The sequence below is a fragment of the Fukomys damarensis genome, unplaced genomic scaffold (genome assembly GCF_012274545.1).
Source record: "Fukomys damarensis isolate Sample0158 unplaced genomic scaffold, DMR_v1.0_HiC HiC_scaffold_5, whole genome shotgun sequence".
In the NCBI taxonomy this organism is placed as follows: Eukaryota; Metazoa; Chordata; class Mammalia; order Rodentia; family Bathyergidae; genus Fukomys; species Fukomys damarensis.
This window is the reverse complement of record NW_022900917.1, coordinates 77,128,039-77,147,145: the sequence shown is the minus strand read 5'-3', so window position 1 is coordinate 77,147,145 and position 19,107 is coordinate 77,128,039. Positions and strand designations below refer to the sequence as shown.

General features: G+C 43.0%; 1 long non-coding RNA gene across 1 annotated transcript in view; it reads right to left on the bottom strand.

Annotated features, from left to right (window-relative positions):
- The window catches only part of LOC104865849, a 40,750-nt gene extending 24,089 nt beyond the window's left edge, over window positions 1–16,661 (bottom strand). The window contains exons 1-3 of the long non-coding RNA XR_781283.2: window positions 16,463–16,661; window positions 14,218–14,391; window positions 13,788–13,898 (exon numbers count right to left, since the gene is read on the bottom strand). This is a non-coding gene — a long non-coding RNA (uncharacterized LOC104865849). The remainder of the gene's footprint in view (window positions 1–13,787; window positions 13,899–14,217; window positions 14,392–16,462) is intronic.
- Window positions 16,662–19,107: the final 2,446 nt, after the last annotated feature.

Genomic DNA, 19,107 nt, shown 5'->3' with positions numbered 1-19,107 from the left:
ACTTCATTGTGGTCTCTCCAGCTCTCTCTCTCTCTCTCTCTCTCTCTCTCTCTCTCCTCTCTCTCAGCAGCTTCTAAGAAGCCAACTTCAAGCCATGGGTATAGATGATGCAAGCGGACTAAGCCAGTCAGAACATTCCACTTGCCCAGAAACAGAATGAGCACTGCGCCCTAGCCAGTCCATTTTGACTGTATAATATGTTCTTAGATTTTAGGAAAATAATCTAATTGAGGGATGGATCTAAATTAAAACACAAAGGAAGCCCTTCTGAGCGGGAACAGTTATCTTGGGCCATGAAAGAAGCCAAAAGTAGGATGAAGTAGAGACTATTGGAGGCAGAGTGGAGTCAGAACAAGGTCAGGGACTTTGTGGCATCGCTGAGTACTGGACAAACTTCTGACAGAAGCCTGTCTCCCTCTCAGCTCAGTGCTAACAAGTCCCAGCTAAGTACCAGCAATCAAAGATGTCTCAGTACATACATCATCTAATAGTTCAACAAAAGTGAATATATTGTAAGAGACAGTTTCTTAACAAAAATGTTTACACACCTTATTGAGCACAGAAAATGGAAAGAAGCATTTTTAGCTGGGCATGCTTAACACTGTCCAGTACAAAGACACCATCGGCTGGGACTGTTCCTGGGTCCCATCCCCTCTTGTGTACCTAAGAGCACACATCCACAGCACAAAGAAGTGGGTTCAAGCACCACATTCTCTTCTCGTGAACTACACAAGCATAAGCAAGTGACTGTTAAGGCAGGAGAGTTTTAGGAATTGACAAGAATTAGACAATTCTCAGACATAATGCATCTGTGTAGTACTAATGGGTCCACCAAGGGAAGAACCCAGTAGGGGTTTAGATGACAGGGATGAATCGCAGAAGGGAACAAGCAAAAGATTCTGGGTGGGAGACATTTATATTTCGCATGGAAGTAACAGCCTTATTTATATTTTGCTTTGTTTCATTTTAGGCTTTTTTTGGGGGGGTTCAATTTTATTGGTGCAATTTAGATTTACACAATGAATGCTTTGGTGATTGGCTTGCTATATCAAATGTGTGTGTGTGTGTGTGTGTATGTGTGTGTGTGTGTGTGTGTGTGTTTGGTTCATGTCGGTTCACCACCGAAATTTTTTTAGTTGTGCTCAGAAGCTCTTGTTCAGAGCTCTGCATTCAGTGCTACTTGAAGGTCTCTGATGAGCAGTCATTCAGCCTCCGCCTGGGCACAGCTACTTCCCTACCTTGCTCCCATCTGCTCCTGCACTGAGCAACATGAGGAGCTCCCCTATCTAGGGGAAGTTGGGGGGATACCACTGTGGTTTAAAATGCAGGAATGTCAACCTGAGTATTCTGAGAAGTTAGGAATGAGGCTCCATAGACTGTCAGTGGAGGAGTCACCTCTGGATTTCAAGCCTTATATAATTCCCTGAAAATGACTCTCCTGGGGACAGAGCACAGCAGGGCCATGCCTTGGTGGTGATCCTACCCACCACTCCCTTAGCTGAGCTGCTGGGTGAGACAGAGAGGAGAAAGATGATGTTAGGAGAGCATGGACCTTGAGCAAACGCAGAATGTACTGTGGGACCCTGAGATTTTTCATTTATTTATTTAAAAAACATGTATTGATTTATTTTACTATCTCATATGCAGGAATCTATATCAGGTAAATAATTAGGCATGGCTTCATTCAATGAATATTTATAGAGCACGTACTCGCTAGGTAGGTACTGTGTGAGATACTAAATTGGATATGCAGACCACTCCATCGTCCCCATGGCAGACTGCTCCTCAATACATAGAACTCGCCATGAGCAGACGTGCATGATTCTAGCTTATTAAGCTAGACATAGACTTCCTTGCACACAAATACAGCATCGACAATCTGAACTACATGGTGTAAAAGTCATTCCTCCCGCCACCCCGATTATTTGAGATTAAATTCTCAGTTTGGTGGCATATAGCATTAACCCTTTCCTGAAACCAGATAGACAGATGATAGATAAATAGATAGAATTTGCTTTAGATACAGAGCCCTCAAAAACAAAATATCCAGAATTTAATACTATTGCTTTGTTATCCCTGGTTCTAATTTCTATAATGTCCTTTTTAAGTAATGCAATTTTTAAATGACAACTAATAAGGCAAATGGCATATAAGTAGGATGAAACTCTAAAGGCAAGGCATAAATGATAGAATTTTTAAAAAAATAACAGCATAGTAGTATATAACTCTTAACTAAATTTTTAGTTTTCTTTCTCCGTGATGTCTTCCCCTGGGGAAGGATTATACATCCCTTCTCTGCTGCACCCAGGAGTGGTTATGTGACTCTTTGGTCAAGGAAACAGGGGTGGAAATAACTCAGGCTGTTTACAGGTTGACCCTTTAAGTGCCATTATGAAGACTGTTGTGTTTCCTTTCCTTCTTCTATGACAGAAGCCATGTTACACAGTCAGTCCCATTGGTCTGGATCCTTGGATTGAAGATGATGTGGAATGGTGATGAACTCATTATTATTAACATAAAACATCAGTGAGAAAACTTGAAAGCTGCTGAGACTTGGGAGTTGTTTGTTTATGCAGCATTCTGCAGCCTAGACTGACTCCTGAAAAGTCATAGAAAGGATCCAATGAAGCAATGCAATTGGCTCAAAACAGCCCACTCTCACTGTTGGAAAACAACTTAAAACTTCAGCACTAATACTGGACATCCCATCAAAGCACATAACATTCCCAGCAGGATATATTTAGCATCTATTCAAGATCAGACTGGTAGGAGGAGCCCCACAAAGGTTGATGAGTAGCATAAAGTCAATTTCATTGGCAGCGGCACTGGTAAGTGAGCCATCTTGCAGTCACTGAAGCAGGGTGAGAGATCAATGAGAAATCATATAATTTAAACACTCGTATACCACAGGCAGTGTGCACACAGGCAACCTGTACACTTCTCTCACCATACCTTCTAAAGAGTTGATAATATCTCTTATTTTGTAGATGAAAAAACTAAGGCTCTATCACACAAAGTTACGAAGCCAGTAGCTAATGGAGCCAGGATGCAGATCCAAAACCTCTAGAGCTAAATCCAGTCCTGCTTCTTGCTGTGGCTTTTCTATAAGATATTAACAATATGAGTTTGGAAATATGCCACCAGCTACATATATTTTCATCATCCACTGTGTTATATTGATTGGAAGAGTGGCATATGAAGAGTTCTGTTAATGAAATTAGATCCCCCATATTCATCATCTTTCCTGTATCTGCAACATCCAATTGAACCTGGGACAGAGATGGCAGAGTCCATCAGGACTGAGACAATTCAGGGACTGCTACAATGGGGTTCTCAACAATCCACAAAGGCTGAGTGCTGTGAGGATTGGGGAATGCAAAGTCATCTTCCTAGAGCTGAGAATTAAATCATTCCACTGTGAATGTGTGGACTAACACTCAGCTAAATCCAGTGACATGACACTCAAATAAACTCCTAACCGCAAGTCTCTCAGAAGCCCTCCCCTCCTCCCTCCTTCTTTGCTTCCATTCTTAACCTGAAAATAAGCATAGTGTTCAGTTCATTCATTAATGAGGTGGCTGAAATAAGCAAAGAGAAAGGAAGAAGAAAAGATACATGGAGGGGAAGAATTGATAAGGAAGTGAACATTAACAGGACATCTGCTCTATAGTATGCACTACTGCAAACATGAGTTCGCATATATCCACTCATGTAACTCTCTGAGTACTTGTGAGTTTTGCCTGCACCATCCCCATCATCAATTAGTAATCATCTCTCTACAACTGCAAATGTAAGGAAGAACTAAGACACATAAGGGAGTAAACATATTTGATCTTTTGACCACTTGGCCCAATGTGGCCAAAGGAAGAAGTGTTAAGTGGCAGAAGCTGTCAAATAACCTCCGTGAAGGCAAGTCAAGCCCTCCCAATCCTACCCTGTGACTTTCTATACATTTTCTGTTCACCTATGCATATTTCTTCTACCTATGCATCAGTGCCCAAAATATAATCCCTCAAGTTTACTTCTTCATTTTGTTATTGTTCATTCAGTATTTGTGGAGTGCCTGTTGTGTCCTAGGCATGGTCTCAAGTGCAAAAAACAAAAAAACAAAAACAAAAACAAAAAAAAAAAAAGAAAAGAAAAAATAAATCTTCCCTGCTGGAGATTAACTTCAAACACATGCAGACAAACACTAAACAAAATAACAAGTAAAAGACACAATAATTTTAAGAAGTGTTAAGTATTGCAGAAAAAGATTAAGGAATGAAGAGAAGTTAAGAATGTTGGAAGGAGGTGGGATGTCATTTTCTGAAAACGTACTGGAGCAACTGGATTTAGAGAAAGTGACGGAGCAAGCCCTGGGGACACAAATGGTGCAGCTTGTGCAGGGGTATGCCAGCATGCTCCAGAACAGAGAGCAGTGTGGACAACTGCAACTGCAAAAGAAAGGAGGTCACAGATAATTGGGTGAGAAGATCGTGCTGGCCTCACTGGACTTTCTCGGCTTTTCCTCTGCCCCCCAGATGAGAGCCGGGAGCAGCAGAAGAGTTTTGTGTGCTCAAATGGCATAATTTGACATGCAAAGGCCACCTTATTAATTCAAGCCTAGTGAAGAAATTCTAAGTACAGAATCATGTACCATCTACAGGAAGAGCTTCTACTTCAAACTGCTGCATTAAAATCAACTGTATTAGACAACAGAGGGGAGCAAAGGTAAGGGCTGAGGCTCTTACATGAATTTACACAAGTTCCTTGGAGAGTGGGAATCTGACTGGACCACTTACACAGTATTTTTGGAATTAGTTCCCATTTCCTTGTCTCACCTCTAAAAGTTACTAGCATTTATTAGTCTATTGGCTTCTTAACCAGTGTCTCTGTTTGTAGTCCTGTTCCTTGAGAGAGTCAGGATAGTTGAGGCTCTGCTGCAGCAACAGATAATGAATCTCAGGGACAGATACAATAAATGAGTATTCTAATTTGTGCTCTCACCTGATATGAGTCAGTCTGGTTTCTCCTACCTTTTTCTATACCCCTGAAGCATGTGATCCTCAAGCTCTTCATAGAAGAAAGAAGAGATGGCAGATTTTAGTAAGAAAAGCCTTCGGACTGGCTTACAATCCTCTGCTCACATTCATTTAGCCAGAACTCTATTCTTTGACTCCAACCAACTTCCACAGACAGCTGGGAAATGCAGAGCAGCTCGTGATTATTTGAAGGGCATCAATATTCTCTGGCACATGTCCTTTGGATCCTGCACTCTTTGTTAAGCACAAATATGTCATGATCCCCTCATTTTCATAACGTGGTGACATAGCACTACCCACTGCAGTGATCATGACATAAACAATTTCTTTAGCTTTTCCTCCTCTTTCAGATCTTTTTCTTTGCAAATATGTCCTCTTGCTTAACTCATCTTGACTATGTTTTCTCCTTCAGCCACTAGTTCTTCAACTTCAATATGTTCTGAAGAACATCACTGTTATTTTTAAAAATTAGTTTTAGGGGATGCCCAAGAATTTGGATTTTTCATTGCCCACACTTTTAAAGAACTGATATAAGCCAATTGCCAGTATGCACTTTGGAAAAAAAATGGGAAACAAGGCTCAAAAATCTCCAACAGCAAAGAGCAGCTAGTGGTTCTTTTCAAACCCTGATGTATTCATCTTTAAAAAGAGGTGCTTCTTTAAATAATTTCAAAAATAATACTATAACCCAGCATGAAATGAGAACCTAAGGACAATCATGACCTTTCTGATTTCCTTGAGTTTGTCATTCTTCTTTCCCAGCCTATGGAAGTTTCTTCAACATCCCAGACTTCACTGATTCCTTAGTGACAAGATGGAAACACCCGCATGTAGTGAAAAGAGGCTCTCAGTGATTCCCATGACTACCTGATTCTTATGCTCAAGATTTCAAACACAATATCTAGGTCAAGGATGCCTTTTAATTCATTTATGTATGTATCTCTCTTCTCTAGTACAATATGGGCTCTCCCAGCATTGAGCCTTACTAAGCTCTGTATCCAGAAGATAACTGCATTTGGAATAAGTCTTCCAGAAGATCTAAGACAGAAACATGGGAAAGAACTACCAACCCAATTGTTTCCAAGACTTGTACAAGGTTCTGACACAGGCGCTAGACTCATAGCCTATGGCTTCATTGAGCACACTTGAGTGTGTTCACTGTGCCAAACTATGTACCAAACACCATGCACACCCCAGTCTCAAATAGCTGCTTGGGTAAAATGGTTTCCTGCATGGACAAGATGATGCCCACACTTCCTCACTCCTCCCTTCCATGCCTGCATAACTAGACCCTCAAATACAACATCCAAATCTAATTCCTCAGCAACTGGGATGGATTTGTCCAGAAAAACTCAGATGTGACCATGGTAGTCTTTGGTTCAGGGAACCCGGGGTTTTTCCTCTACAGCATCACTTCCTGCTGCCTATTGCCATAACCTCATTTTCTCCATATGTTAAAAAGACAAAAGTTGGGCCAAAGAAAGCCCAAAACTTCTTTCAGCTCCTGAATTCTATGCAGACCCTTTGGATGTCATGCAAAGGCCACCTTATTAATTCAGACCTAGTGAAGAAATTCTCCTAAGTATAGAATTGTTTACCATCTACAGGAAGCGCTAAGCAGAACTCAAGCTGTTCAAATTTCCTTCTCCTTGGCCAAGCACGATTTCCTTGCAGAAGCCTTGGGTGGGACTTTTTTTAAGTTTCCAAAGAGGCATTAAAGACTTTTTGGGCATTTATCTGTACTTGTATACCATATGGTTTGAATTTAGTAGGAAGAAGTCAAGAACAGACAGCATGAGTTGCTTGTGCCAAGTACTAAGTAATGTAAAAAGTTCCAAGAAAATGGATGGCTGAAAATGCCAAAAAGTAAAAAGAGAAAAGAAAAAGAAACTGGGAGATAGAATGGACATATCCAAATATCCAATGATGGAAGAGGAGAATGAATGCTCTGGAAGTCTGATGCATCAGATTTTCTGCAAAGTAAACCACTCCAAAATGTAGTGGCTTAAATCAAAAGCTGTTCATCCAGCTCCCTATTCTGTAGGCTAACAATTTGAGTCTGGGTACCTGAATGGTTTTTCTGGTCTTGGTCAAACTCTTTATTTTCCCCAGAGGTTGGGCTACCATAGCTATTTTAGCTTCATAAGGCCACCTGAGGGACCACAGCCCAGGATTATTCACATGTTGTTAACAAGGATACTAAGAGAACAAACACCAATCGCAAATGCTTTTCTAGTCTTATGGCTGCTGCTATTCTATGAGCCAAACTAATCAAATGGACTCCAGATCTAAGGGACGGGGAAGTTCTCACCTCTTGATGGCAGGAGACAAAAAAACAAAAACCTGTGTAAATATGAAGATAAAAACAGGGAAAGAATTTGGTCAGTTTTACAATCTACCACATACAGATATGTGGGAATTGATTGAAATTTGTAGAAATCTTGCCTTGAAAAGCGGTATTAGAACAGTAGAAATATTGGAAGAAATAGAAGGTCAGTAGAACAGAACCTTTTTTCAAGTATTTAAAAAGATACAAAAGACAGGAAGATTGATAGATATTCTGAATTCATTCAGTGTACTCAATCAAGTAGAAGTGCCATGGGAAACAGGTGCAGTGATACAAAGCAACAGGAAGAACATTTGAACCTTCAGAGCTGCCCATAATAAGTAAGGAAAAAGGTCTTAAACATTTATTGAACCCTACCATATATCCAACAATAAGATATTTTTTCCATGTAATATTATCAATAATGCATTATATCCTCTATTTTATAAATAAATCTCAATGGAATTAAGTGGCTATGATCAACTTCAGAGTTAATAAATGACAGATGGGATTTGAACCCAAATCTCTTTGATATCAAGTCTATTCTCTTTTGACAAAATCCTGCTGTGTGCTTAAGATCTTTAAGCATGAAAGGAACAGAAGCGCATTTAGGTTTGGTATGAAAGTAGACATTTGTTGCTCAGATAGAAGAGGAAGTGGGCCATGCTGAGAAACGTCTCAGCAGAGCCTCACATCCTCACATCTTCTCACCCATTTCCCACCTCTGTGTTAGCCCCCTGCCTGGTTCCTCTCATCTCTTCACCACCAAAAACCAGGACACCCATCTGCACTAAGGCATACACCCTTATCTTAAAGTGTACTCAAATTCACTTACAAGACAGGCATTTCCCTGAGGTGTTTGCATGTCAAAGACTCTTCACTGTGAAATTTCAAAATGGCATAATGAGAGATATCATTTTCTTAGCATTTTGTAGATTACCCCTGAACCTCAACAACACTCAGTCAACACAATTATTATCATTTTACAAATAGAACAACTACTGAAGTTCAGGATTCAAACCCAAACCTATCTAAAAGGTGAAAACCAATTCTTTCCATAGTACACAGCACACTCTCTCAAAAGACTGGGTGTTGGGAGCTTCCCAGGCAGTGTGAAAGCTGGCAGCAGAGATAGTTTTTTGTTGAATGGGCTTTCCTTGACTTCTACCACATCTACCATGATACGTGAGAGATTCTGGTCACTCATGAAAGAATTAGATTCCATCATTTTTGCAATTAACTTTAAAAAGTGTTACCAGATTTTTAAATTTATTACAAAAAAATTCAAACATGTATAAAGTAAATAGTAGGATGAATCCTCATGGGCCCCTCACCTAGCCCCAATCATTTTCGATATATGGTCAATCTTCTTTCTTGGCAGATTATTAAGAAAAGGTTGATTGATAATGAGCTGTTATGCTTTCTTCAAATAATAGGTAATGAGTGTTAGAGACAGCATGAACCTCTCATTTTTCAGGGACTAGAGACAGGATTAATTTCCTCAAGGCTACACATGACATAGTGGAAAAGAAAGGCTTAGAAACAGAGCTCCTTCACTCCATGAACCAGCAACCTCCAAGGTATCAGAGTGTTTTGCTTGGCGCTGACCCCTAAGCAGCCACTTCCACCTGCAGAGGAGAAAGAAGAGGTCAACCCCAACTGGGTTTGGCCTCCATCCAGCAGGCTCAATGGACTTTATCAGCCATTCTCTCCTCTGACCTTAGTCTTTCAAGGATAATTAACCAGCCAAATGTGTTCTCTCTGCTGACACTTGGTGCCCAAATCATCACATACCACTCCCCAATGGCTAGGGAGCAAATCACTCCTGTGATGACCACCTGGCCCTCCAATGTCACACCCTTCATTGACTCAGCTTTCCTTACTTGAATATGAGGTGACTTACAGAAATGGCAGCCTTCTGAAGAGGCAGCATGCTCCTCCGTTGAGTTCCAATGGTATATTTCCTGGGGGGGAATGGCCTTCTCCCAGGATGGATGCAAGATAATAACTAGGGGGCTATGTAGTGCTTAGACATAATACAAAACAATCATTCTAAAATTGGGATCCCCTGCAGATGGACTCAATGCTTTCCTAGACAGGTCCTCGGATCCATAGGATAAGTACCTTCTAGGCAAGAAATCCATTTTTTCAGCAACTTCCAAATCTAGATGTTTTAGATTTTGAGCTACGTGGCAGGCACTGTGCCAAGAGTTATGAATTACAGGCATTAATCCTTTAATCCTCACCATAGCCCAATGAGATAGGTGTCATTGTCATCCCCTTTGTGAAGAAACTGAGGCATGGGAAATTAAATTGCTTTCTGAAAGCCACAGAGCCATTAAGTAGCAAGGAGTATTAATCAGAACGATAGGGTTTAAAATGCGGCATAAACCTTACAAAGAGATTGTCACATGTGTAAGATTATTATTAAAGCCAAAAATATGAGAGTTGAACAGGGAAGAGTATGAGCCAGTATATATTAGAATCCTCTATTCTCTGGTTTAGACAGAAAATGCCAAAGGATTTTAGAAAATACCAATGAAATGTATTGAAGAGAACTTCAGTGTGGAACAGAGTATTTGGAGATGAAGTGCATTTACAAAATCTTTTCTCGGCCCTTGTCACCTAAACTTGACCATAGCTTTTAACAGGGAGCTATCTTAAGCCCCATTTTGCAGATGAAAAAACAACAACAACAAGATTCATGGAAGATAAGTGACTTTCCAAGTCAGTTCTCTGGCTCCAAATCCTGAGCCTCTTCTAGTACATCCCAGGAGAGCTGATTTGGAATCTGAGGTTATGTCCCGCTTCTAACAGGGTCTCTCAGCTCTTGCCCCATGGAAGCCCACAGTGCACTGTGTCACCATAAGTCCTGCTTTGTCCAAGACACTCCTAATTTATGCCTGCTGCCCTCATATGACTAGTCATAATGCTCGCTTTCCTTTTGAGCAATGCTTTCCCAGTGTCTGTGTCTGCCAAGTGAGAGAGTCGCTACACCCATCATTCCTCCCAGGAACATTGTTAGAGAGCTAAGTAGGGGGTAAAAGCCCCAGACAAGACTAAATTTAGGAATACAGGTATAAAGAAAGTTCCTACTATATTCTGCTCATTCTCTCCTCCACCCCAGCTAACAGGGGTGCAGGTAATTTTCTCTGAGGAGAAAGGTTCAGAAAGAAAGAAAATTAGCAAGAGGAGAAGAGAAAAAGCAGAATAGGTCCTCTGTCTCACCCTGGCTATATATCTGAATTGACTAAACATTTGGGATTAAGATGCTTGCCACAAATTGCCTCGACCCCTTTCTGTTACTAAGGTGAGCCAGGACTCCTCCAACTTTCATGCCACTTTGCAGTCATTTCCAGCACCCTTCTGAAAACCGATGGCAACTTTTCTGAAATGTGTTTCCCACCTTCATCCACTCTCTCAGGCAGACAGTGAAGAGAGATCAGAGATAGTAAACCACAATGACTTGGAAGCCCCAGGGCAGCTGTAAGAGGCAAACTCTTTTCCAAGGTGGGGCTGGCCTACTTTGATGGGAAAGGGTGGGAAGAACAGATGCTTGAGGTCCGGCAGGCCTAGCCCAAGCTGCCTGTGTGCTCCGACAGGATTTTTTCTGCCCAAGGAAAGAAGGTGAAAATGGCCCCTGCTCAGCTCAGAGTAGTGGCTCCTGCTTGTAACTGCAGATGGCGAAGCTGAAGCAGGAGGATTGCAGTGAGTTTGAGGCCATACTGCACTACATAGCAAATTCAATACCAGATAGAACTATGTAGCAAGACCCTGTCTCAAAAATTTAAGAAAATCCCCCTCCAACTAATATTAGCAACTATGCCCCAGATCTCATGTTGTATTCTAGCAGTTTATCTCATCAGAAGCTAAGATAGTCACTGAGTTAACCTTAACAGCTTCATGAGGTATGAGCAGTAATTCATAACTTCTTCCCATATGTAGTCCTACCTGAACAGGCATTACATGTCAATGCTTTCTGAATTCAACAACTTCTCCTCCCTCTTTTCAGGAGGGAGATGATAAGAACTCAGTACTTTCCTCCTTTCTTTCTTTGAGATCTCCAGGGTGAGCATCAAAGCCTAGTCAAGTTATAGTTCAAGGCTCTGAAGTCAGGTATATTGGCACCTCAAGAGGTGGCTAGGGAGATTCCAATTATTTTAACCCCTCTTTTGTCTCAGTCTTCCTGTCTATAAAATAGAGGCAGCATCTACTTCATCCAGGTGTTATAAACATTGGTAATAGGATTTTCTCAAAGATGGGAGCAGGGAAAACACAGGTGCTGTGTGAGATACTTAGAAGCGCCCTGGGATCCTCTACTCTCTCTGTCCTTGCCATCTTCTGCTCTCAATGTTCATGGCAACTTTGACTCCCTTAGCTTGGGCTTTTGACTAATCATCTGCTGCAGGGAGATCTACCCACTGAACTGCAGGTGAGCAAGAAACAAGTGTTCATGTGTGTTAAGCCACTGTGATTTGGGAGTTTACTTTTCTAGTGTGTACCAGTTAGCTGTTTCTGTGAAACAAACTACCCCTAGACTTAGTGGCTGCTATGAATTCAATATTTTTCCACCCTCAAATTTCATGTGTTAAAATCCAAGTCCCCAATATGATGGAATTTGGAAGTGAGGCTATGGGGAGATACTTAAGTTAAAAGGGTGTCTTAGTTACTTTTCTCTCATTGCTGTGACCAAACTGATCATTATTCACTGTCTACTTGAGAAAGGGCTGAAGGTGGGAAACACATTTCAAAATACCACACACTCAAAGTTAAAGGGGTAAAGGTTAATGTAGCTCACCATTTTTAGAGATTTAAGTCCATAATTGGCTGGCTCCAAGGCAGGGTGGCAGGGCAGAGAGGCAGAAGGTAGCAAAAGCAACAAGAGACCTTAGCAGCATCTTCTTGCCCCTTTTATTTTATCCAGACTCCTTAGGACAGGCAGCACTCAAACCCTTAATCCTAGTGCCTTTGAGACTAGCACTGCATCATGGAACAATTCCAGTGTCACCCACTCTTGATCCAGCAACTATGAAAAAGCCCCACCTATGACCGCATGAGGCTATGGGGAAAGCTAGACACAGCCACAGTGAAGGGTGAAATCCTCATGCTGAAATTAGTGTCCTTATAGGAGAGATATGTGAGAGCTTGCTTTCTGTCTCTGCTCCCTACCACACGAGCATCCAGAAAGAAGGAAGCAAGTGAGAGGGCCCTCACTAGACCTGACCAAGCTCTCACTCTGATCTTCCCAGCCCCTAGAACAACAACAACAACAAATATGATGATTAAGTTACATGGTCTATGGTGTCTTGTTACAGAAGCCCAAGAGGAGTTAGGACAGCCAGGTAAACAAGCAACCATTTATTCCATCTCACAAATCAGTGTATCCTGTGAGCAAATTTGCTTGGCTTATCTGGACTGTGTTTATTTGACCTCAGCTGGGCTCAGTCATGCGAAGCTAGTTTCTAAGGAGTCATGGGCCAGTGGTCTACTTAGCCTGGGGACAACACTTCATCCCATGGGTGGCTCATGCTCCACTAAGTTAACCCAAGCTGGTTCTCATGGTAGTGGCAAGAGTTTAAAGGACATGTCAAGAGTTTAAAAGACAAGAGTTTACACATGGCCTAATAATGACCTGGCTTGGAATCAACCAACATCACTTCTGCTAAATCCTACTAACCAAAGCTGGAGGAACAGCCAGATTACACCATGAGAGGCTGAGGCCTGGAGCCATTTGTATAAGCAACCTACTCCTTTGCTAGGACTTTAACTAGTACTGTCATACACAGATGGTGTGTGACACAGCCAGCATTCAGTTCCAGGTCTAACTAAAGTCAGATTTGGAGCCCTGTTTTTAGATACCATGTTACTATCATAAAGAAAACAAAAACACACTTGATCAAATCAACGACATCTCCAGGCAAACTTCCTAAAGCCTGTGCATGGATGATACTTTCCCCTTTTCCCTCATTATCTAAAGCATCTTCAAGGCTGCGGAGGAGGTGAAAGCAGCCTTATTTTGCTATGTTCCAGGTTTAGTTCTTCAGACAGGGAGTCACCTCTCTAATTAGTTCTAATTGGATTCATGGTTCATGTTAGGTCCCAACAAATTCAAAAGTTGAGTCATTAAGAAAGGATCCACAAGTTGGCTGTAATAAAGCCAGCTGTATGGTTACATGAGTGACAGCTGCCTGTCTCCACCTGAGTTGTCAGGTAGCCAAATGACAGCCACATGTGGCTGATCTTAACAGATAGGAGGAAACTGACTATGCTATGGATTTCAGGCCTCTTGGCTTAGAGGGTTGTAACTCTTTGTTTCTGGGTGTGGGTGGCCCCAGTTGACTTTAAATAAGCAAGTTTCTCTGTTTCTTAACAGACAGGCTCCTTTAGAAGCTTCAGGTATCCTTGACACTCCAACCTTTTCTTGTCTCCAAACTCACCTCTGGAGAACATCTGACTTAGTCATGTAGTCGATAGAATGTGGCTGAAATAACGCCGGTTGGTTCAAACATCAATTCTCCATGAATTCTGCTGCTCTGTAGACAGGAGAACTGAGGTTTCAAGGAGAAAGCATAGATCCAAGGTTATCCAGCAAGTGAGTAGCAGAGCCAAGACTAGAAGCTGGGTGAAGGTGCAGTGGCATAGCAGAGAAGCCAGTCTCTAGTCCAGTTAGGGCTCTCTCAGGTACTTTTGTGACCTCAGGTAGTTTTGTGACCTTAGGCAAGTACCCAACCTCTCTGTTCCCTTGCTTGTTCATCCTTTTAAAAAGCATGGTTCACCTTTCTTACAGGGCCATTGTGGTATGCAAATGAGATAGCATTTAGAAAGTACCTATCAGATCAGACATCTTGTTACATAGGAGGTACTTACAGAAGATAAATACCACACCAGTCACGTAACCAGCATGAACATAGAGATAGTGATGGGAAGGAAGCAGGAGTGAGGCATATTTTCCATGCAACAATAGACAGGAATGACTTCCTCAAATCGATGAATCCCTTCATAGAAAGCAAGTTCCACAAAAAGCAGGAATTTGGTCTGGACCTGGAAAAGGAAGACCATTATCTGAATGAATGGATGGGTTCTTTTTAAATCACTGGAATAATGGATTATGCGAGTAGAGTTCTTTTTTTTTCAGGAGATAGATTCAAAACTCAAGAGTCAAATCAGTACAGCTCTCTCTCTCTCTCTCTCTCTCTCTCTCTCTCTCTCTCTTCTCTCTCTCTCTCTCTCTCTCTCTCTCTCTCTCTCTCTCTCTCTCTCTCTCTCTCCCTCCTTCATCAAGTTAGTGCATCAAGGAGATAGTGAGCACCTCTGAACAGAGTCCTGGCCTGGAACCCAGTGTGTCATCCATGGGTGCATAACCCATAAGGATCTATTTATCCTCCTTGAGCCTCCATCTGCCATCTGTGTGACAAGAGTGACGGAAGTGTCTCTCTCAAAGGGAGCTCTCAACAAAGGAGAACAATGGGATTTGTTCACTTAGCACTGGAACAGGAAGGTTGTACCACCAGGGCACAACATTCTATACAGCCCCTCACCCTGCCCTCCCTCTTGGTGGAGGTCACACTGGGCTCTCTGAGAAGCATCCCTGGTGGGCCCATCTGAAACAACAGAACTCAAACAGACTTCCAGGATCCTCCTAAGGCCCACTGCCTGGCTCTACACCTGCTCTGAATCTAGTCTGTTACAAATGAGCCACTGGTCACAAGGTAGTTACAAGCCGGTGAGTGAAAGGAAATAGAGTTAACAGGTGCCAGTTGTTTTCTTGGCATATTCTTACATGGTATATCTCCCCTGGAGTTAAAGATGACAGGAATTAGGCCATGGATGATGTTTCTTCATGAGTATTGGACAATAGGAGGCAAAGGACCCAATTCACAGCCTTAATGACTGTTTGGGATCCCCCTAGGTTTTCATATTTATGTACTTTCTTTCTTTCAACTTTATCTTACTCTCTTTTTGATGTTTTTATCTTTCAGTTTTATTGGAAAGTTTCTGATGGAATAGCTCGGCCACTTTGTGAAGTAAAGATATGTATTAATCAGTAACTCCATTTCCAATAATTCCATTTATCCTTTCAACAACCCCAAGAGAAAGGCATCCCTAGCTCCACTTTACATGTCTAGTCAAGTGTCTCAGGCAGCAGAGAAGTGACCTTCCCACAATCGCACAGGTGCTATTAGTGGCAGTGGACTGGAAAGCCACATCAGCCTGATGATAGGGTCCTCTACTCCTTTGGTTCTGTCAGCCTCAGTCTCTCTCACAGGAAACCACTTAAGATACCCTCCTTGGAGCAAATTCTCAGGAAAGGAGTTCTAGAGCCAAAAGGCTGTGAGCATATTCACAGCTCTGGCTGTAAAAGTGGGCCATCTTGTGGGCTGCAGGCCACAGAGACTGTGGTGAGATGGGCACCCTCTGCTCAGGCCCACACCCTCTTCCTAGTGTCCTGGGATGCCTTCCACGTGTGAGCCTTTAAAGAACCCTGCAGCAGCTTCCCACTTCCCTGAGAGCTAATGTGGTATCCCCAGCAGGGCAGCTCCCCAACAGAGTCACCCCTGAAGTCTCCAAAGAAAGGCAGGAAGTGGCTCCCAGCACCTGGCAGCAACACTCATCATTTAACATGCACACCACTGTCACATCAGAGAAGGAGCCCATGGGCTGGGATAACTCTTGTCATGTGCCTCCTCCTGGCTTGCCTCCTCTTATTCCAGCATCAGCTCTATAATCACCCTCCTGGTAAATGGCACCCTATACAGGCTTACAATGAAGAGACATGGAATCAAAAAGTGGTCAAAGACTTAAACTCTGTATTCTGAGTTTCTCACTTAGCAGCCAGTAACCCTGAGCAAATTACTTAACCTCCATAAATCCCAGGTTCCTCATCCATGAATGAGGACCCTTCTTACAGGATCACTGCAAAGGTGAAAGGAGAGATACACATAAAAATATGTGCCGAGCACAGAGCGAGCATGTGAGACTCGTTAGTCAATGATATTAGTGCTTTCCAAAAAAGACACTCTTAGAATTCTTCTGGAGTCTCATTTTGGCAGGCTTAGCTCATCAAAAAGTTCAAAAGGTAAAAGACTCAACAGTCTCATAAATAAATACTCACCTTTAAACACACAGTCAGCAGGGGCTTCAGGTATTTCTTGGTCATTACAGATGCCAACTGAGAATGTTGACACCAATGAAATTTTTGCCCTCGGCTTCCTTCTGAGCCACTGCAGATGATTGCTGCAGATTGGTGGCCATTTCTTCCACCAAAGAGGTGTTAAATATTTGCAGTTGTTCAGCTTTAGATGGAAGCCTTGGAGGGCTGTATTTAATTTGGATGGTAACAGCTTCGGCAGAGGTGAAGTTGCCCAAGACCTTGGCTATTCATTACCCTGGTGAGCCTGCAACCCCTCCAGCCTGCTCTGCTCCCTGTCCATGCAGAACAGGGCACAGGGGTGGGGTTAAGGATGACTCTGCATTTCATAAACCTATGGAGAAACAGAATGGCAGGCATCAAAGGACTCTGCCTGGAGACCACTCTCATTTCCTACATGGGGAATCCAGGGCACAGACAGGCTGGGGAGTGAGCAGGCAGTCACAAAGAAAGTTAGAGAAAAAGCCTCAAGGTCTCTGGCTTGCAGCCATTCCTCTGGATACACCAAGCTTCATGAAATTCTGTTTAATGGACCCTACAGGCATACTAGAGCCTCTCCCACCTCTTCTTCCATTGGCCTAGCTACCATTTGCCTCTAGAAATCACATTCCTGGAGACACAAAGAGAAGACATCCACCCAGTGTGAGAGGGGCTGGTGTGTTCCTCACTGGCTTCACACCAGTGACCACAGTGTCTGTGGCTCCCTGAGCTCCACCAGCCCAGCCCTCACGATCATGGTCCGCATGTCATGTGACATGACTCAGCAGTGCCCTAACACTTGCTTTACACCACCAGCCTCCTGCCACATGTGCAGGCTTTTTTGTGAACAATAAAGTGTGAAACCCCTGATAGTATCTTTTGCTGGCCTCATCCCAGCTAAGCCCACTGGGCTGCAGGCTGACAGTGAGTTGGTGGCCACAGGCTCAACTGGTATTGCCGCTACTACCATGAGCCTTGCTTTCCAGAGGATCAGGTGATACAACCCAGCAGGATGGGGAAATTAACTCTTGTCGAGTGATCTGTGGCCACTGAGAGAAGGGAAACAAGAAAGAGCGAGCACAAAATTCCTCTCCATCCTTTCTGATGCCTGTTTCCAGATGGCCCTGCACTGATGTCCTTCATGACCCAGCAAATGGCTGGGTTCCTAGTGGAGCTGGGACAGCTCCGGATCACGCCTTATATTTGCTTTTCTCCCTCCCCTGCCTCAGTTCCCCTTGCACACCCAGCCCTGCTTCTGAGATCTTAATCAACAATAAAGCCTTAGCACTTTTGTGTCTCCTTGGGCTCCTAAAAAAATCCATGCTGAGATACAGTTTAATTTTAGTAAAATTGGTGGAGCAGGGCTGGGAAAACCCAGATAGCAACAGTGTGAGCACATGAGGACAGGCACTGCAGTCTGCTTCATCCTCTGATCTAACCCAAGCCCCTGGAACAGCATCTGAAGACAGTAGCACCTAGAAGTCATCCTTGGAATGTATAGAGCACTTATAAGGTCGACTGAGTTGAAAAGTGCTTCCACATGGGTGATCAGCACCTGGTTCTCCAGGTGCCCTGAGAGGGGTATGGAAGAGCTTAGTACTCTGTTTGCATATGAGGAACCTGAACTTGCTAAGTTGAGCAAATATCTTTGGAGTATCCCTTTAAGATGCTGCAAGAGCTGGAGAAAACCAACCCAACAAATAAGCTATTAAAAATGAAGCAATTATTAGAGCCTGGAGTTGACAGAATATCAGTGAGCCTTTTAGATAAAACACTGGAGGGAGGAGGCAATGACGTGACCCACCATCTATGGCCAAGGTCTCTCTGTCCCGTGACGTCCTCCACAGCTAAGGAAGGAGGGTGAGGACATGAGCCCACTAGTGCAAAGTAGGGAAAGTGAGGAGGGAAAGATGGTGACATCTGCTGAGTTTACTAAGCCACTCACATGCATTATCTTATTTCATGCAAGCATCAGAGAAAGGCACCCATGTGTTTGCTTTTGCTGCACAACAAACCATCCCAAAACTTAATGGCTTAAAATGGCACATTCATTTGGCTCGTGATTCTCCAGCTTGGCAGTTTAGACAGGACGTGGCTGACAGTCTCTTTTGGTATCATTGGGCTCATTCACAAGGGCACTGCAAAGTCAGCTGGAGACAGCTGGTTCATGATAGCTTCTACTGGGAAAACTAGCCATGGCTCTTCATGGGCTCTTGCCCTCCAGCTGTGTGACACAGGCTTATTCTCACAGAGGACCTGGGTCTGAGGAGAGCTGGCAGAAACTTGCAGGGCGTCTTGAGTTGCAGGCTCCAAACTTTAAGACTTCCACTTCCACCACAAAAGCAAGTCAAAAGCCTGCTCCTACACTAGGGGTGAAGAAACAGACTGAAAAGTGGAAGGAGAAAGGTTGCAATGATGAATTTCAAAGCATTGGAACATGGAGAAGGGGGAACAATAGTGTCTGCCTTTAATTCTACCATAGTGCTATGACCCAAGAGTTACCAGAGGCATTAGAACCTCACAGGACCGGAGTCCACATAGCCCAACTGCAGAAGAGCTGAGGCAAAAATCCAAGACTCTTCCCCCTAAATCCAGAGATGTTAATATGGCAAAATATCCTACTCAGGCCT